This window comes from Panicum hallii, chromosome 8 (assembly GCF_002211085.1).
Source record: "Panicum hallii strain FIL2 chromosome 8, PHallii_v3.1, whole genome shotgun sequence".
Lineage (NCBI taxonomy): Eukaryota > Viridiplantae > Streptophyta > Magnoliopsida > Poales > Poaceae > Panicum > Panicum hallii.
The window spans coordinates 18,579,497-18,600,945 of record NC_038049.1 but is presented as its reverse complement, the minus strand read 5'-3'; the positions used below and the strand labels follow the sequence as shown (position 1 = coordinate 18,600,945).

Below are 21,449 nucleotides of genomic sequence, written 5' to 3'. Positions count from 1 at the left end.
TCATGCGCAGAAGTAAGGGTTTCGTCCTAGTTGACAGTAAGCTCTATCGGCGTGGCGCATGATCAGGGGTGCTCATGAAGTGCGTCGCGAGAGAAGATGGCTACGACATACTGCGGGAGATACATGAGGGCGTTTGTGGCAACCATGCAGCTTCAAGAACGCTGGTGGGGAAAGCATACAGAGCTGGTTTCTGGTGGCCCACCACTGTGTCTGATGCTGAGGACCTCGTGCGGAGATGCCAGAACTATCATTTCTTTGGCAAGCAATCTGACGTCCCCAGCTCACAGTCTCATCACCATACCGCCATACTGGGCGTTCGCTTGCTGGAGCCTTGATATGATTGGGCCCTTCAAAACGGCGCCAGGCGATTTCACCCATGTATTGGTGGCTATCGACAAGTTTACCAAGTGGATCGAGTACAAGCCGATAGCCAAGCTCACACCAGATCGAGTTGTTGATTTCATCTTCAATATCTTGCACCGCTTCGGCTTCCTGAATACCATCATCACAGACCTAGGTTCAAATTTCACGACCAACCAGTTTTGGGAGTTCTATGAAACTGCGTGCATCGAGGTCAAATATGTCTCTGTTGCACACCCAAGAGCCAATGGTCAAGTCGAGGGGGCGAACGGCATGATAATTGATGGTCTCAAGAAGAGACTTTATGATGGTCTCAAGGCAAGGCGGACGATGTCAGACCGGGGCCACGGGACTATGTACATAACGTAGTTTAAACAGGTTTAAGAGATTAAGTCCGTCTTATCTTTATCCGTCTTATTTATCTCTTATTTACCCCGTTTAAGTAGGAGATAAAGCTAACCAACATAGAAGGAATCTATTCAAGATATGTTCTAGTACGATTCCGTGGCTAGTGTTGGTTAGGATCCTTGTAACCCTGGCCTCCCGGATATATAAGGGGGACAGGGACCCTCTCAAAACAAGATCATTAGATCATTCTACACCTAAGGCAATACAAACCACCATACAGGACGTAGGGTATTATGCACCTCGCGGCCCGAACCTGTCTAAGTTTTGTGTTCCTTGCACCTTCGAGTTCCTGATCTCGGTGTCTCCTCACCTAAAACTTACCACCTTGGGCATATCCCTCGGTGTGCAGCCGGTAAAACACCGACAGCTGGTGCGCGAGGTAGGGGTGCGCATCGAAGATCCATTGGCGAACTCGATGGCATTTCTCCAGTTCACCAGGTCAGTATCTTCTCAAGGTACAAATTTGTTTTTGGCTCGTGGGTCTGCATCGCAGATGGCGAGGGTGATTTCCGTTGTTTCCTCATCGACATGAAGCCGAAAAATCCCGCGGCGTTCTCTCAAAGCAACCTCGACAAGTTCATCGATGATCTCGATGATTTGTCAATTCATGGATCCGCGACGAGGATAAAGGAGGAGTCTGTTTCCAGCGCGACTTCATCCGGCGCTGCAACAACTTTCCTTGGGTTGGACTTGTTCCAATCTGAGGACTCGCGTAGCCGATCACGACTCGGCCAACGCGATTTGGCCACTGATCTTCAGGAGGCCAATGCCTCCGAGTCCCTCTCCATATTGGAGGAGGACTTGGATTCTCTACTCCAAAAGCCTGAAGCCACCGTATGTCGGGGGGCTTCGGGTTGTTTTGGCGCCAACAGTATGATGATCACCTCCACTCCGGAGGGGCGCTTCATGCATTGGAAGGGCATGAGCCTTTTTGATCTACTCGAAGCTCATTGTCGACTTGTGGCACAACTCGAGCCTTTGCCTTTCCAGGAGGGCAGGCCGTTGGCCACCGTGGCAGAGGAGTCGACTGAACTAGTCGACGCGAGCTCTGATGAGCTCGTCTCTCGCCAGGTGCTAATGGCGGAAGAAGGCGAGGATGATGGCAATTTGCCCATCGTCGAATTTGATGATGTATCTGAAGATGAGGTCACAGCCAACACCGGCGCCGAAAATGACGCCGATCGTGAGGCACGAAGGGCCAGGAACAGAGCCCGCACAATCCGGCGTAGGAGGGTCAACGAGCGCAGACGATCTATGCAGCGCGAGCTTGACCCTGAATTCACCGCTGTAAGCGAATGGGGCTTCAGGACTCCGGTGGCCAACATCGCCAGGGTTATAGCCATACTCGAGCGCAGTAACGATCCAAATGTGCGTCAAGCACTTCTTTACACGCAGAGGGCCTAGATCCAGTTGGATCAGCAAAACCCAGCGTCTACTATCAGGGAGGAGCGCGTGGGCGAGAGCCGGAGCCAGGCTCACAGCCGAATGGCCGGCGGTCATTCTCGACTTCAGCCCAGCCACAACAACGACAACGCTCGTGGGAGCCAGGCCCCTGGAGGGAGGCAGCAGCCACCTCTAGGGGGTAACCCGCGAGAGGCCAATCACCGGCCTCCTCCAGAAGACCTATGCCAGCACATCAATGAAGGCCGCGATGCGCGGTCCGTGATCGACTCCAGGCGCAAGGTTCACAAAGAAGTCAAGACTGAAGGTACTGACTGCAGCGACCGTTTCCCAGCTTTCTCTGCACAGTTCAGCAGCTACAAGTACCCTGAGGGCTTCAAGCCGATCGGCATCACTGAGTACAATGGCAAGCAAGCTCCTCAGCAGTGGCTACGTTGCTACTCCACGGCCATCGAAGTCACAGGGGGCTCCAACATTACCAAGGTCGTTTACTTCCCGATCGACTCCTAGAATCGGCTCAAGAAGGTCTTCATCGACAACTTCCAGGGGGCGATCGCTCGTGCAGGTACTCGTTACGATCTTGCTCAGTGTAAACAGGAACGTAACGAGCTCCTGTGGTCCTACACACGTCGCTTCTTCGACGTTCGCGTTACCATCGTGAATCTCGGAGGACGACATTATCAACTGCTTCTACACGGCATCACCGACCCAGGCATCTACAGAGACTTCGGCGGAACGGGCCGAAAACTGTTGCGGGCCTTCGTGATATGACGCACGATTGGTCCGAACAGGAGGAGAAGATGTGGGAGCGGTTCCCGGCACCAAGATAGCAATCTGACGCGTCCAAACGACAACCGCAACGACAAAGCCAGCGGGACTATTCGGGTCCACACCAAAAATGCAAGCCAGATGATCTCATCACGGCTGTGGATCATCCCTCATGCGGCAAGAAGCCGACGACGCAGGAGGAGTTCGAGAAGCTCCTGCAGAAGAAATGCCCATGGCATGCAGGTGCCAATCAAGCGGCTATCGACTGTTACCACCTCCGGAGGACATTCAGCAACTCCGGTGGCGGCAAGAGAACAAGAAGCTAGTAGACAAGGAACCTGAGGATGACGACCAAGAGGATCAAGGGCGCAACATGAGTTCCAGGATGCTTCGAAGATCGTCAATGTCATCTGCGGGGGCGAAGGAGACTTCGGCTCCAAGCGGGACCAGGAGCTGCTTCTCCGGGAGATCATGTCCATCGAGCCAGCAGTACCACGACCACTTCGTTGGTCGGAGGTCCCCATCTCGTTCTCCTGCGACGATTAGTGGACGAGCTTCTCGGAGCCCGGTAAGTTTCCCCTGGTCCTGGATCCAGTGGTAGCAGAAGTCAGGCTCACCAAGGTGCTCATCGATGGTGGGAGTGGTCTCAACCTCATCTTTGCCAGCACTCTGAGGAAGATGGGCCTGGACTTCACAAGACATGCTGGTTCCGAGCAAGTCCCCTTTCTATGCATCATCCCAGGTAACGCGGCGCACCCGCTTGGTACGGTAGTTCTTCCAGTCACCTTCGCACGAGGGAGAACTACCGTACTGAGTTCATTAAATTCGAAGTGGCTAACTTCGAATCTTCTTATCATGCCATACTGGGCCGTCCGGCACTCAACAAATTCATGGCAGTGCTGCATTATGTTTATCCGCTTCTCAAGATGCCAGGACTAAGTGGAGTACTCACTCTCTGAGGTGACTTGAAGAAGTCGTATGATTGCCAATTAGGAGGCGATCCAGTATGTTTCGACTACTCATGTGCCAGATGCTTCAGGGGAAGTACTCGCGGCCGGCAGCAGCTCTCCCAGTCTGGGCTAGAGATCCCTTCAAGAAAGGCCAGCAAGTCGAGCATCCAGTCGACTGATGATGTGGCCCTCAAGTCGATCCAGCTCCAGGAGGGTGACTCATCTAAGACCGCTGTCATCGGCGCGGGCTTAGGTGAGAAATAGGAACTCGCACTCGTCAGTTTCCTTCAGGCTAACCGAGACATATTCGCGTGGAAACCAGTGGACATGCCAGGATGCCCAAGGAACTGATCGAGCATAGTCTGAATGTACACCCACAGGCCGTGCCCAAAACTTGAAATCGAGCATAGGCTAATCGACTTCTGAGTTGAGTGGCAGGGATTCATTACGAGGCCTCTACAAAGATTCCCTAACTTGCAACGGTCTGCTAAGGTTTCAGGCCGCAGTGGTCTTAACCCTCCCTAATGAGGAAGATGCTTTAACCAGAATCATATCTACGCCTCAAGAGGACCGAGCTATACTCCATCAACGCACTCGCCTCTTGCCCTTTCGGTAAGAGCATTACAAGCTAAAGTTTCTAATTAATTAGCAAAGACCAGAGCCATTTAGTATTGTGGTTGTACTGTTTTCCTAGGTGGTTCTCCATATTCTAATTAATGCAATGATCTTAATTATCACCATAAAGGTATTCCAGAACATGAAGTTAAACAAGTGTAGCGTGATTTTCAGGTCATCCAACCAAAGTCTAAGTAAAAGCAACTAGCATAGCTACAACATAAATATAATAACCCAGGTTTAATCAAGGAAGTTCAAAAGAAACTAGGCACATCCTTAATTTGGGATCCATCATATTATAGACACATGCATGCATATAAAGTAAATGTGTGTATTTAGAAAGTTATTAGGACCGGAATATGATCAAGGACCACTTGCCTTCGTCAAAGTACTATTGTTGGTCAGGGATGTCTTCAAAGCCTTGTGCTTGCGGACCCTCGAACTGCACACCATCTATCGCAACACATAAGTACATACAAGAAAATAAGTACAATAAATAAGAAACAGTATACCAAACAATATGAACAGAACAAAACAACATTATAAAGCTACCGTATACATCGCAAGGGTCGTGAGCGCAAGAATTGATGAAAACGGAGTTAAACACACAAGTTATAGCTAAAACATGGTTTTAGGGGCTTATTTGTAAAAGATTTAAAACTAGAAGAGCTCTGAACAAAGAAACTGAGGGCTAAAATATAATTAAACCTTAAATCTAGGGTTTAGATTGAAAAACAAAGGGGCTAAGGACGGCGGGTTCTATTTTAGAAAAAGGCAGGGGCTAAAACAGAAGAAAAAGGATCTACTCGTGAATACTTTTGAACTGCCGTGGACAGCGGGTTGATTTTGATAGAACTCAGGGGCTAAAGTGAAATAAATCCTAGGGTTGACCGGTATCAGGTTACTTGACCTTGGTCTAGATCTAATCTAGATCGTTGGATCTGGATCGGATGTCGGCGTGGGGCTAGGGTGGCACGGGCGGTAGCGCTAGCACCGGCGGCAATGGCAAACGGCGGCGGGCAGCGGCGGACTCGCTGGACTTGGCCGTAAATGGCCATCCGGGCTCGGTTTCGATCGCGGGCTACACGGGAAGGACGCGGGAGCTACGGGGATCGCGTCTAGAGGCTCGGGTTGGCAAGACAGAGGCCAGAGAAGGACGCGCGCGGAATCGAGGGTGCGGGGCGGCGGCTTTATAGGGGAAAAGGGCGAGGAATCGCGGGCGTGATATGGTGGGAAACATATGGGAAAGGGCCGGTGATGCTCCTTACTGCAACGCGGAGCTCCGGGGGCAATTTCTCGATGGCCGAAAGCGACGGAGCGGCGGCGCATCGGGCGGCTGAGGTGCTACAGCGGCGAGCTTGTGCAGCTAGGGTTTGTGGGGTGAGGCGACGGCTGCGGGTTTTGCGGAACCGAGGGTGCGGGGCAGCAGCTTTATAGGGCAGCCGAGAGGCCTCGGCGTGCGGGCCCGGGGCGCCGCACGGGCGGAGGCCGTGCCGTGGCCAGACTCAAGCGTGAGTCCGAGCCTGGCTCGAGCTTGAGGATGGGCCCGATAGGTGGGTCCCCGCCTATTAGCGAGAGAGAGGAAGGAAAGGAGAGAGAGGTGCCGGTTGGGCTGGGAAGAAAGGAACTGGCCTGGCTGGGCCGCGCGGGGAAGGGAAAAAAAAGAAAAGGCTGCTGTGCTGGGCCTTGCGGGAAGAAAAGGAGAGAGGGGAAAAGAAAGAGGGAGTGGGCCGGGCCAAAAGAGAAAAAGAGGGAGAAAAAGAAATGCATTTGAATGCATTTGAATTTGAATTTGAAATCTAAATTCAAATGGAAGACAAGCAAAAAAACAATGCAATGCGGCATGAAATGCACAAAATCTATATTTCCTTATATTTCTTTCATGGTTAGGTAATTTACTTTTAATTCATGGTAAATGCTCTAGAATCAAAATAGTTTGAATAAAAACCTTATGGATCCTGAAAAGAATCTAGCAAATTTACTTAGGTTCCTAATTTGAAAATTAGGGTGTTAACAAACCTGCCCCCCTTAAAAGGAATCTCGTCCTCGAGATTCGGCTGGGCTAGCAAGAGCTGGGGAAATTCTGCCTGTAACTCGTCCTCTCGTTCCATGTAGCCTCATCCTCTGCATGGTGACTCCATTGAACCTTACACATCCGTATCCTCTTACTCCGGGTGATTCTCTCCAATGTGTCCAGGATTTTGTCCGGGTACTCTGTGTAAGTCAAATCATCTTGTATATTCAACTCCTCCAGTGGCAACTGTTCCTCTGGTACCCTCAAGCACTTTTTCAACTGGGATACGTGGAACACGTTGTGCACATCTGACAATCGGGCAGGTAGCTCTAGCTGGTAAGCTACCTCGCCTTTCCATTCCAAGATCCTGAACGGGCCAATGTAACAAGGTGACAACTTCCCTTTGGCCTTGAATCTGTGCAAACCTCTAATAGGTGACACTTTCAGATACACAAATTCTCCTTCTTCAAAAGTAACTCCCGTCATCGAGTATCTGCGTAACTTTTCTGCCTCGACTGAGCCACTTTCAAATTCTCACGGACAGCCTATACCTGTCGTTCGGCTTCTTTAATGATCTAAGGCCCGAACAACTAGCTTTCACCTATCTCACTCCAGTACAACGGAGTTCTGCACTTCCTGCCTTACAATGCCTCAAACGGTGCCATCTTCAAATTGGCCTGATAACTGTTGTTGTAAGAGAACTCTGCAAATGGCAAACTCTTATCCCAGCTATCTCCGTGTTTTAGGGCACAAGCCCTAAGCATATCATCTAATACCTGATTTGTCCTTTCTGTTTGCCCGTCCATCTGCGGATGATAAGCAGAGCTGAAATTCAACTTCATGTCCATTGACTCATGCAACTTCTGCTGAAATTGATACATGAACTGAGTACCTCTGTCTGACACTATCTTCTTAGGTACCCATGCAAACACACAATTTGGGGGATATATAACTCTGCTAATCGTGCCCTTGTGTAGGTAGTCTTCACCTGAATAAAGTGAGCTACTTTGGTCAAACGATCCACTATGACCCATATAGAATCATAACCATCTCGTGTGTGTGGCAATCCCACGATGAAATCCATACCGATTTCTTCCCACTTCCATTCTGCCACCTTCAATGGCTATAACAAACCGGCTAGTCTCTGATGTTCTGCCTTGACTCTCTGACACACATCACACAGTACCACATGAGCTGCAACATCACGCTTCATGCCATACCACAAATATCTCTCCTTCAAATCTTGATACATCTTGGTACTGCCAGGACGGATGGAGTAAGCTGAATCATGAGCTTCCTGCAAAATTTTCTCATGAAGGTGATCCACATCGGGCACACATATTCTCTTTCAGAACCACACAGTTCCATGTTCATCTTCAGTGAAGTCAGGTGCCTTGCCTGCTTCTATCATCTCCTTTTATCTCCTGAATCTTAGCATCCTCAAGCTGACCCTTCCGTATCTCCTGTTTGAGAGGTGGCTCCACTTCTATAGTAATCCCTTCTGCATGGGTGACGAACCTAAGGTTGAGTTGTTCAAACTCTTTATACAATTCCCGAGGCATCCAGCTAACCATTGTCGCATTTACATAGTTCTTGCGACTCAAGACATAGGCAACCACATTTGCCTTCCCTGGATGATAGTGTATCTTCAAGTCATAGTCCTTTATGAGCTCTAAGCATCATCGTTGTCTTAGGTTGAGGTCATTCTAAGTGAAAATGTATTTTAGACTCTTGTGATCGGTGTATATCTGACATCTGTAACCCAACAAATAGTGTCTCCAGATCTTTAGAGCATGTACCACTGCTGCTAATTCCAGATCGTGTGTGCGATAGTTTTGCTCATGTTTCCTCAACTGATGAGATGCATATGCTATCACATGTCCCTTTTGCATCAATACACAACCAAGACCTTGTTTAGAAGCATCACAGTAGATGTCGAAACTCTTGTGAATATCAGGCATAACCAATACTGGTGCGGTAGTCAACCTTTTACGCAACTCACCAAAGCTGTTATGACACACCTCTGACCATATGAACCTCTTTTCTTTCTCTAGTAGTGATGTAAGGGGTTTCTCTATCTTAGAGAAGCCTTCTATAAACCTCCTGTAATATGCTGCGAGTTCTAGGAAACTCCGAATCTCTGATACTATTGTTGGCGGTTCCCAATTCAACACATCTCTGATCTTCCTTGGAGCCACTGCAATACCTCCGCCTATGATAACATGACCAAGGAATGAGACCTCACTCAACCAGAATTCACACTTGCTGAGCTTGGCATACAGCTGATGTTCCCTGAGTTTCTACAGAATAAGTCTCAAATGTTCCTCGTGTTCCTCCTCATTCTTGGAGTACACCAAAATATCATCAATGAACACCACCACGAACTTGTCAGAATACACCATGAACACTTTATTAATCAAATACATGAAATAAGCTGGAGTATTAGTCAACCAAAATGACATCACTGTATATTCATAAAGCCCGTATTTGGTAGTGAAAGCTGTCTTAGCAATATCTGGGGGTCGTATCCTCAGCTGATGATATCGTGACCTCAAGTCAATCTTGGAGAATACTCTGGCTCCCTTTAATGGATCAAACAGGTCCTCTATACAAGGCAACGGATACTTGTTCTTGATGGTAACCTCATTTAAAGCTCTATAATCAACACATATCCTCTGTTACCATCTTTCTTTTCAACGAATATCATGGGTACTCCCAAGGTGATGAACTAGGATGAATGAACTGCTTATCTAGCAATTCTTTTAGCTGTTTCTTAAGTTCCTCTAATTCACCAACTGACATTCTATATGATCTCTTAGCAATAGGTGCAGTACTAGGTAAAAGATCTATGAGGAATTCAATGTGGCGTTCAGGTGGCATACCTGGCAATTCATCGGGGAAGATGTCCGGGTACTTACACATAACTCTGATGTCCTCAATCAAATCTGCCTTTCAGCTGATTTACTGCACAGTCTGCTGCCGAATGAAGTGTTGGAACGAACTCAAACCATTCACCTCCTGAACTAGTGAGAATCACTGACCGCTTGGAACAATGAATAACTGCATGTACTTTGTCAACCATCCCATTCCGAGAATAATATCAATACCACTGGATTGCAAGCCTATTGGATTTGCACAGAATTCCCTCCCGATAATCTGTATTTTCACCCCAAGATACTGATACACAGCCCTCATATTTCCCCCAGGTGAATTCACTAGCATGGAACTAGGCATGGTGCATAGGGGAATGGAGTACTTAGCAACATACTCGGCGGAAATAAAAGTATGCGATGCTCTGGAATCAAATAAAACTGATGTAGGGGCTGAGTTGACTAGAACATACCGAACACAACATCCTAAGCCTCCTGAGTGGTCTCTGCAGCCACATGATTCACACATCCGCGGACGTAGTTCTGCTGACCCTTGTTGTTCTGCGGCGTCTGGTTGTTGTTTCTGGGCTGTTGCTGCTGCGGAGTCTGCCTCTGTCCACTGTTGTTGAACTGACCTGGAGTGTTCTGGGCATTTTTGTTGGGGCAACGATTGGCGTAGTGACCAGTCTCGCCATATCGGAAGCACGTGTTACCACCAGTGGGAACAGTGGTGTTGTTCCTCACAGGTGTTCCAGTAGGGGTGTTGTGGTGATTCTGCGGGAAGCTAGGACATTGCACTGACAGACTAGCACGCTGAGCTTGCTGCTGCTGCTGGTTCTGTTGGTTTGGTCGCTGGTATTGATTCTGCCTGTAGTTGACACTCTGTCCTCCAGTGCGAAAAGGTGTTCCTTGCGGGGGCGCGAAATGAGGGCATGAGTTGTTGCTGAAGTGCTCTGACGACTCAAACTTCCTCTTTGGCTCACCCATCTCCTAGCATGCTCCACCATGATGGCATTGTCCACCATTTTCTGAAAGTTTTCAAAAGTGTGCACTAGTAGTTGATACTTGATAGGACCAATTATACCATCGCTGAAGTGATCCTGTTTCTCTCCGTCATCTTCTACCTCTGCGGGAGCGTAGCAAGACAACTGGATGAACTTGTCCCTGTACTCATTCACAGACATTGCTCCCTATTTCAGTGCAAGAAATTCTTGCTTCTTGAGCTTCATCAGACCTTTGGGTATGTCCTGCTCCCTGAACTTGCTCCTGAACTCCTGCCAGGTGATGGTGTTGGGGATGTCATGAGCTGCGGTGTAAGCATCCCACCAATCTTCAGCAGTTCCTTCCAGTCTCCCTGAAGCATAAAGGACCTTCTCTCTATCAGTACATTGGATGATGTTTAGCATCTTCTCCACCATCTTGATCCAGTCATCAGCTTGCAGAGGATCAGGTGAGTGAGAAAATGAAGGAGGCTTGTGGCTCATGAACTCCCTGTGCCTGTCTCTAGCTAGCGGTGGTGGCGGTGGTGGAGCTTGTTTCATCTGAGCCTGCATGTTGGTGACAGTGTTCGCGATGTTGGTAAGCAGTTGAGTCTGGGCGGTGAGAAACTGCTCCATCCCTGCTGGTGGCGCCTGGTGCTGTTGACTCTACTAAGGATCGGGTTTGGTATTGTTGCTCGTTTCCTGACGTGGTACTGCAAGCTGATCAACTCCTGATCCAAACCTGGTGTTCACCATCTCATCGATTAAAAGTGAGACTCATGAAACTAATCATGGAAAAAGGATAGGAGCAAGTATAAGGTAAAGACAGTAACTAAAATAGATAACCCCAAGCTTTACTAAACTATCTAGCTTTATTAAAAACTTGATATAATTGTGGTCATCTGATGCGAACCCGCTAGGGTTTGTTCCTGATCTTTCCATGAGAGGCGTGGGATAACTCGATTGATGGAGGAGATGACGGTCATAGCCCAACTACAGCCTTCCAAGCATGCTGCGCCTTAGCAACCGATACACCACCTCCTATGGTTGCCGCGATCTTGTGGAGTGTGACACCCGGCCACTAGGTCACTCGTCCTGCAAGCATTCAAAAAACTAGCAGGAACAAGTAGAACAAGTATTGAAAATATGAGATATAATTGAAGGTCTCAAACTGAATCTCAAATATGGTGGGATTCCGAAAACAAGTAGACGGGCGGCTGGATCACCACGCGCGCTTACAAGGAAGTAGCAAAAGCTAAACTTGCATCTAACAAATCCCGAGTGTTCTTAGCGGCGGCTAAAGGTTATAAAGAAGTAGAAGAATGACCACAAGGGTGCTGGGGTCGTGTTCAAACCCTAGGATGCGTCCGAATTGGACTCAACTTGATACATAGCCCATTGGGCCAAAATAGGGTGATGCAGCACCGTGGCTGAAAAGACTCTATAGTAAATCGACGATTGCGGTTGATTCCGAATAGATATGGAGGTGATTCTAGATCCTTTGGAAAGTATATTTGATAAGCTTTCCAGGAAGTACTTGAATGACCAGAACGGAGTCCGAATGAAGTCGTGGCGACCGTCACAAGTCGTGTCTGTCCTGTAGTCCGAATCCAGCCTACGCGATACCTCTTCCCTTTGGATCCAATCCATTGTTCCTGAGTAAAACAAGAGTGCACGTGTCTCCATTATCTAAATATGATGAATCTGAGCTTAAGAGTGAACTCATTTGATGATTAAGCCAACGAGCACGAGCGCGAGTAATAGGACCAAGTGTTGTTGGCGAAGTAGATACTGGTGTAGGTGTGGATCTATCGTTGGTAGCGATGTCCTCATCATCCTTTCCTTCTTATATTTGAGTCGTCCTCGACTGAAGCTCATCATCCTCTGCCAAATATGGCTTCAAATCTACAATGTTAAATGTGGGACTAACACCAAAATCTACAGGCAGGTCTAGCTTATATGCATTAATCATTAATTCACCTTAGCACTTTAAACGGTCCATTAGCCCGAGGCATCAATTTAGACTTTCTCAAAGCAGAAAACCCATCCTTTCTCAAGTGCAACCAAACTAATTCATTAGGTTCAAAAATCATTTGCTTTCTACTTTTATCACCAGCTAGCTTATACTTAGAATTCATGCGCTGTATATTTTCTTTAGTTGTTTCATGCAGTTTTAACATCAGTTCAGCATGTTGCTTAGCATCAAAGTTCAATTTTTCAGATTTGGGCAAAGGCATTAAATCAATAGGAGCACAAGGTATCAAGCTATAAACAATCTTAAAGGGGCACTTCTTTGTAGTAGAATGCATAGAACGATTATAAGCAAACTCAACATGAGGCAAACATTCTTCCCACAACTTAATATTCTTCTTTAAAATAGCCCTTAACATGGTAGATAAGATTCGATTAACAACTTCAGTTTGACCATCAGTTTGGGGATGACAAGTGGTAGAAAATAGAAGCTTAGTTCCCAATTGTGCCCATAAAGTTCTCCAAAAGTGGCTAAGAAATTTGGCATCGCAATCAAAAACAATTGTGTTTGGCACACCATGCAAACAAACAATTTCTCGAAAGAACAAATCATCAACATGTGTAGCATCATCAGTTTTATGACATGGTATAAAGTGTGCCACCTTAAAAAACCTATCCACAATCATAAAAACGCTATCACGTCCCTTCCTAGTTCTAAGCAATCCCAACACGAAATTCATAGAAATATCCTCCCAAGGAGCACTAGGAACTGGTAAAGGCATATACAAACCATGCGGATTTAATCGTGACTTAGCTTTTTGACATGTAGTGCAGCGTGCAACAAATCGCTCCAGATCTCTTCTCATGTTTGGCCAAAAGAAATGATCAGCAAGTACATCCTCTGTCTTCTTTGCTCCAAAATGCCCCATCAAGCCACCTCCATGCGCTTCCTATAACAACAACAAACGAACAGAGCTAGCCGGAATGCATAACTTGTTAGCTCGAAACACAAACCCATCATTGATGATGAATTTGTTCCATGCTTTTCCATCCTTACAATGCAGCAAGACATCCTTAAAATCAACATCATTCACATATTGTATTTTAATTGTGTCCAAACCAAAAATCTTACAATCAAGTTGCGTCAACAAAGTATATCACCTAGATAAAGCATCAGCAATGACGTTCTCTTTCCCACTTAGGATGTCTACGGTTCAGTTTTCCTTGACTATGAATATGATTCAAAGATTCATGATCAGAATGTATAACAAACTCTTTGGGCCACAAATAATGATGCCATGTTTCTAGTATGCGCACAAGAGCATACAATTCCTTATCATAAGTAGAATAATTCAGAATAGGTCCACTCAATTTCTCACTAAAATATGCAATAGGTTTACCATCTTGTAATAAAACACCACCCAAACCAATTCCATTAGCATCACATTCAAGTTCAAAGGTCCTATTAAAATCAGAAAGTTGGAGGAGAGGTGCATGTGTCAACTTATCTTTCAACATGGTGAACGCATTCTCTTGTGTGGTGCCCCAAGAAAAAGGCACCCACTTATTCGTAAGCACATTCAATGGTGCAGCAATGGTGCTGAAATACTTCATAAAGCGATGATAGAACCCAGCAAGTCCTAGAAAACTCTGCACCTATGTGATGGTCTTTGGTACAGGCCATCCCTAAATAGCTTCCACCTTGGCTTGATCAACTTCAATTCCCTGTGGAGTAATGATATAGCCAAGAAAAGATACTCGATCTGTGCAAAATACGCACTTCTCAAGGTTACCAAATAAACGTGCATCACGTAAAGCATTAAAAATAGCACGTAAATGATCAAGATGTGCCTCCATGGATTTGCTGTAAATCAATATATCATCAAAGTAGATAATAACAAATTTTCCAATGAAAGCACGCAGAACCTCGTTCATTAATCGCATTAAGGTACTAGGTGCATTAGTTAACCCAAAAGGCATGACTAGCCACTCATATAACCCGAACTTAGTTTTGCAAGCAGTTTTCCATTCATCTCCCAGTTTCATACGAATCTGGTGGTACCCACTACGCAAATCAACTTTGCTAAACACAACAGCACCACACAATTTATCAAGCAAATCATCCAAATGTGGTATAGGATGTCGATATCGAATTGTGATATTATTAATAGCTCTACAATAAACACACATATGCCATGTTCCATCTTTCTTGGGGACTAAAAATAACCGAAACAGCACAAGGACTAAGGGACTCACGTACATAACCTTTGTCGAGTAGTTCTTACACTTGTCACTGAATCTCGTTCGTTTCTTCTGGATTGATCCTGTATGGCGCACGGTTGGGCAACGATGCACCTGGAATTAGATCAATTTGGTACTCAATCCCTCGTATTGGTGGCAGCCCCGCTAGTATTTCACTTGGAAACACATCAGAATACTCCTGCAAAACGTTAGCGACAGCAGGGGGGCAAGGAGTGCTGCATATCATGAATGGAAATCAAAGCATCTTTGCACACCAAAGCATAGGCAAGAGAAGTGGTAGTAATCAATTCGTTAATATCAGATTTAGTAGCAAGCAAGCAAGTTCCTTTCAATTGTATCTCATCTTTCTTATTAGCAACCGAGTTGACAATTTTATTATTCTCACTTTTAGCTTTGGCAGCTCTAGCAATATCATCACGCACAATAGCTTCAGGAGACATAGGAAGCAACACAATTTTCTTATCATGGTGCAAGAGAGAAAACTGATTTGACCTACCATGATGCACACAATCCGTATCAAATTACCAAAGTCTACCGAGCAGAATATGACAAGCTTGTATAGGCACAACATCGCACTCAACAACATCATGATATGATCCGATTGCAAAATTAATGCGCACCAGCCTCGTTACCTTAGCCTTACCACTGTTGTTTAGCCATTGAATGTGATACGAATGTGGGTGTGGTTTGGTGCTGAGTGCAAGCTTCTCCACCAGATCGCTGCTAGCCAAATTGTTGCAGCTACCTCCATCAATAATCATACGACAGGAACGCTCTTTAATGACACACTTGGTTTGGAACAGCGCGTGTCGCTAATTTTGCTCTGCCTTCTCCATTTGTGCACTAAGCACACGTTGCACAATGAGACTCTCGTAGTGTTCGGCGTCACCTGCATCAATATGTTGTTCTGGTGTTCCCTCGTTACTTGCATGGTCAGCAGCAAACAAAGCAAGTGTATCTTCATCAAAATCACTAGCCGAGGAATACGCACCATCATCTTTGACCACCAAAACATGCTTGCTAGGACAGTCACGCTGCACATGCCCAAAGCCCTTGCAACGATGACACTGGACATCTCTTTTTCTACTCATGGATGCAACCGAGGAAGCACTAGCGGCTGGCTTCTGGACAGTCTTGGTTGCTGAAGTGGTGGGAGGAGCACGTGGCTTGTCGCTGGATGGAGAAGGTGCTGCTGCACGACTCGGGGAAGGAATTGGTACATGTGCACGTCCACCCATAGAAGTATTTATGAGTGGCTGCCATGATGTAGATTTACCTGCAGAAATATTAGGCCTAGTACTAGCACGTCATCCCTGCACCTCCCTTTCAGCTTTACAAGTAAGATGGAACAAATAGGTTACATTAGTATAATATTTATAAGCAAGAATGTCCTAAATTTCTTGATTTAACCCTCTCAAAAATCTAGCCAGAGCAGGTTCCTTACCCTCCACTAAATTACAACGTAGCATACCCATGTGCAATTCCTGATAATATTCTTCTACACTTTTAGTGCCCTGTCTCAATTGTTGTAACTTATGTAACAGATCACATGCATAGTAAGAAGGAACAAATCTAACCCGCATGACCCGTTTCAAAGCATCCCAAGTTTGTGGCATGTCATCAGTATTTTTCTTGCCATGTTCTATCCACCAAATAGAAGCAAAATCAGTGAACTCACTGGTAGCAGCCCTAACACATGCATTCTCAGGAAAATCATGGCATGCAAACTTTTGATCAATAATAATTTCCCAAGCAATGTATTCATCCTTCCAATCATCACATTGTTCGTTGGTCTTCGCATGGAGCTCATCAAAATGCCGCAAAAGAGCAGCGAGACTCTTGTCAATATTGCTGACCGCTATCTCCAGGCCCATAAGCTTGGTGTTGGTGGTAATCTGAGTGGCCTCCAATTGTCCAATCTTTTCATTCGTCACTTGAATATCATTATCAAGTCCTTTTGTGTGCCGCTGCACTTGCCTTTCAAAATGTTGTATGATGCCCCTAGTACATGGAGACTGCTGCAAGCTATGATCCTCCTCATCGGAGCCTGCCATAGTGAGAAAAACAAGGACAACAAGAAAACAAGTGAAGTAATAAAATCCTTACAACTAATAGGGTGTGGCTACTGCAAGGCGCTCACTCTCAACCTGTTGCACAAGCTCTTACCAATTCGTACCTTGTTGCCAGAAGGGGATGGTAACCAAGTCTGCAACCGTGGAATGAAGTATATCGGTGCTGCAGCAACAAGACCTGTAGCTGTAGTCGAATATGTGGAGCTGTAGGTGGCTGGAACAAGAAAGTACTAGCACCACGTTAGTCATAAAAGCAAGCTGAATAATCATTCAATGATGGTACTATGCTAGTCCTAGCCTAGACCGTGATAGAGACGCGAGCCTGGACACAAAGGAAGTCACAAAGCACCACCCTGAACAGAAGGGAAAAACAAACGCAATGAATTAGCCCCTTGCTTTGCTTTTCTTTTTTTTCGCTTTTCTTCTTTTTCTTTTTTTCTATTTTTTCAAGGGAACCTCAAAAATAGATTCTATGAACAAAGAAATACAAGTGAGCAAGTCACCATACACACTTTTTCCAGAAAGAGTAGGGGTATAAATGTAATAAGCCGAACTCGGATTGCCTCTATTCCACAGTTCGGACTTAGATTCAACCAGCACAGATTCCAACTCGGACTTGATAACAAAGAGGTACTCATATTTAGCAATTGAGAGATGAAAAGGCTACCTGAATTCAAGTCGGTCTTGGCCAACATGCGCTTAACCGATTCCAAGTCGAACTTGACAGCAAAAGTGTATTCTGATTCGACCAAAATAGTGATTAAAAAGGTAGCGTACGTGACCAAACGTGATAAGAACTTGAAACTCTAAAGGACTACAACTAAGACCAGCAACTCGACACAACTGATGCAACCGAAAACTCAAAAAGGCCTAACTAACCAGTACTAGTAAAGGCTCAAAAGGGTCTATAGGATTGCGGTGGGGGGAAAATTCTACAATTTTTTGGATTTTTTTGGATTGTAGGAAATTAAAGAAAATGAAGGATTGGAAGTCTCTCACTGAACAACCTTGCTTTGATTACCAGCTGATGCGAACCCGCTAGGGTTTGTTCCTGATCTTTCGATAAGAGGCGTAAGATAACTCGATTGATGGAGGAGACGACATTTAGGGCCAGACTACAGCCTTCCAAGGATGTTGCGCCTTAGCAACCGATACACCACCTCCTATGGTTGCCACGATCTTATGGAGCGTGACACCCGGCCACTATGGCACTCGTCCTGCAAGCAATGGAAGAACTAGCAGGAACAAGTAGAACAAGTAGACGGGCGGCTGGATCAGCACGCGCGCCTACGAGTAAGTAGCAAAAGCTAAACTTGCATCTAACAAAACCCGAGTGTTCTTAACAGTGGCTAAAGGTTATCAAGAAGTAGGAGAACGACCACAAGGGTGCTGGGGTCGTGTTCCAACCCTAGGACGTGTCTGAATTGGACTCAACTTGATACACAGCCCATTGGGCCAAAATAGGGTGACACAGCACCGTGGCTGAAAGGACTCTGTAGTAAATCGACGATTGCGGTTGACTTCGAACAAATATGGAGGTGATTCTGTATCCCTTGTGAAGTATATTTGATAAGCTTTTGATGAAGTAATTGAATGAACAAAATGGAGTCCGTATGAAGTCGTGGCGGCTGTCACAAGTCGTGTCTGTCCTGCAGTCCGAATCCAGCCTGCGTAATGCCTCTTCCCTTTGGATCCAATCCATTGTTCCTGAGTAAAACAAGAGTGCACGTGTCTCAATTGTCTAAATATGATGAACCTGAGCTTAAGAGTGAACTTACTTGATGGGTAAGCCGACGAGCACGAGCGCGAGTAATAGGACCAAGTGGTGTTGGCGAAGTAGATACTAGTGTAGGTGTGGATGTATCATTGGTGGCGATGTCCTCATCATCATCACTCCACAATTTATCGCAATTATTACAAAGATCCAAATCAAATTGTTCTCACAAAACCAAGCACACAAGCACATTAGCTAAAATTAAACAAACTATAAAGACGGTTCGAACTAGCGATTACAAAAAGACTCTTAAAGACCCTCCTAACTTAGACTTCTAGATCTAGCATCTCTAACGGTAGCAGGTGCGATAGTTGGGCTCTCTGTAGTGAATGCGCTTGCGGGGAGGTGACTCTGGCAGGTATTCGATGGACTTGTCGCTGTTGTACTTCAGGGGTAACTCCTGATCTCCCCTCAGCTGAGCTTCCAGAATCGCCTTCTCCCTGAGCATTTTCCTCAGCTTCCTCTTAACCTCCAGGATCTCTGCTCCGGCAGCATCCAAGTCAATGCTGAGAGTGGCGACCAACTCTTGCGTGGTGTCCATGAGCAAACTTCATTCCCCAGGGGGTGGGATAGGAATCTGCGCACTGATGGCACCCTTCCTGTTGCGTGGGAACTGTTGAAACTCAGTGCCCTGGAGCTCATCCCGATAAGCATGGCAGAGATAGTAGAGAGCTCTTCTGGCAGCTTCGCTGGTCCCTGCGTCCAAAGTCTTCCTTGGCACGTCATCAAAGTGCTTGTAGTTACTCCATCCGACTGCCATACTTCTCATCCGGAATACTGATCACCACTGCCAGTAACCACTCCTCCTCCTGCTGAGCATTCTTGAACAAGGCGGCTTCATAACGTGGCATTAGTGGGAAGCTGATTCTCTGCATGGCCCTCCAGAGAAGTGCTGGGAATGGACCTTCAGTAAAGTCCAGGCGATGTATTTGCTTCTCATAATGGGGCTTTGGTGGCGGTTTGTCTGCTGCGCTGGCTGGCTCTGGATCATCATCTAGGTCCACATCACCAACTTCTGCATTATCTCCCCTTGCGGCACCTGGATCGGCACCGTCTCCTCCTGTAGCGTCCTCATTGCTGTCGCCTGCAGCATCTGGGTGGTCCTCATGCAGCTCCTTGGGCTCCTCCTCCGTGTCAGTGTCCACCCAGCCTCCTCTGTAGTAGCTGTAGTAGTCGTCATCATTGTGACACTCAGGTAATTAGTATTGTCACACCCTAAATTTTAGTGTGATATTGTGTGCAAATGTGGAGAAAGTAAGTTTAAAAATTTAAATGCTAAGAAAAAGGGATGGTTTTATATAATTATAAATTAATAAAGGTCCTTTAGTGTGAAATAGATGAGAAAGAGAAGTGGAATTCAAATATATAAAGGTTGTTTTGGCAAAAGTCAAAAAACTTGTGTTTAAATCGCAAATATAGGTGAAACTACACATAGGATGTATTTGTAGTGTAGTTTTTAAATAGGATTTGTATAAAGTTTAGAAACTTTGCTAAATTTTATATTAACTCCAAATCCTTAGCTATTCTGTGGATGAACCTTAAAGAAAAGTTGTACATTCTGAAAAACCATACATTTTTGCTTTTGGGCCCATCTTTATTTGAGCTCTGGTTTGAAAGTTATTTAAGCATTACAGTGGAGTCCCTGTATTTTCTGCAATTTGCAACCGGGGCCTCCTTCGTCTACCTCTCTCCCCCTCTCCTCTGTTTCTCTGCCGCGCGCCGCCACTGCTCTGGCTGGCCATGTGCGCTGCCGCAGCGATGCTCTGCGCCCGTCCACGTGTCGCCCCAGCCTCTGCCCGCCGCTTCCCGGCCTCGCGCTGGCTCCTCCTCGCCTCGCCACGCCGCCCGACTGCCCGCCCGAGCCGCTCCTCGCCATTGCTCGCCGTCGTAGCAATCCCGCGCCACCTCTTGCTTCCCGGCGATCCCACGCGTCACTCCCCTGCTGTGGCAGAACCAACCTGAATTATACCGGCTCAAGTACGCGAGTCCAATCCTGAGGGCTCCAACGTGCTTCAAACGGTATAATCCCTTGGCCTGTCGGGTAACGTCCCGATAAACCACCGATACACAGGATCAAATAAGGTTACCTCACACGAAGGTGAGTCCAGAGATACAATCACCATCATATTTTACATCACAAGGAATTACATGATAAGAGTTTTCAAAAGTAATACGAAATTTCAACTTAGAGAAAACAGTACAACTGTTGAAGTTTTGGCTTTTGGCAGCGGAAAACATACGCGATGATTTACAATACGACGTCAAGACGGATGTCATGCTAAGCCTAGACACGACATCACTCAATATCACCAGTGCTGGTCGGGGACGGATCCCATTCCCCGGACCAATCTTCTGGAAGAGCACAGGGCCATGACAGGGAAAGAGTAGGGTCTTCAAGACATTACCTGCAAAACATATAACTAGCAAGGCTGAGTATACTAATACTCAGCAAGGCTTACCCGGAATTTGGTATACTTAGCCCATAACTAGACTTATGAGAGCTTATAATGGTTCTGGGTTCAGTTTCAGCTGAAAAGCAACAAAGAGTAGATCCTTAATTTCAAATTTTAGCTTTCAGATTCTAGTTAATTATCCATTCTAGGTAAGCACCTATGACTAAGCAAGCATGGTATAATCTTTGGTCAAGCATCATCTTTGATAACCATAATGTTGCTCTTGTTACTCTATGTGATAAAGGGATTAAGCAGTCTCAATCTTCGTGAGAAGCGGACGATTCTGAATCGAATTTTCAACCTTGCAAGGTAAACCTAACACACACGCTTGGAACACCAAAGGGTCGTTCCGAAGCAACCGTTTACCTTTCATTCCGACTCGTGGATCAGATCCACCACAAGCGACTGCAGGAACATACGCACACCCAATGTGTGCAGGACATACGCCTGTAGCGCGACTACAAAACCCGTATTCCTGGTTGCCCTTGCAACACGTATTTCCTCAGTCGAACATAAGTAACCAGAAGAAGCAAATCGAGTGGTGGGAGGTA

At 46.2% G+C, this 21,449-nt stretch overlaps 1 pseudogene; it reads right to left on the bottom strand.

Moving 5' to 3' along the window:
* LOC112903672 overlaps positions 1 to 10,373 on the bottom strand; it is a 29,302-nt pseudogene extending 18,929 nt beyond the window's left edge.
* Positions 10,374 to 21,449: the final 11,076 nt, after the last annotated feature.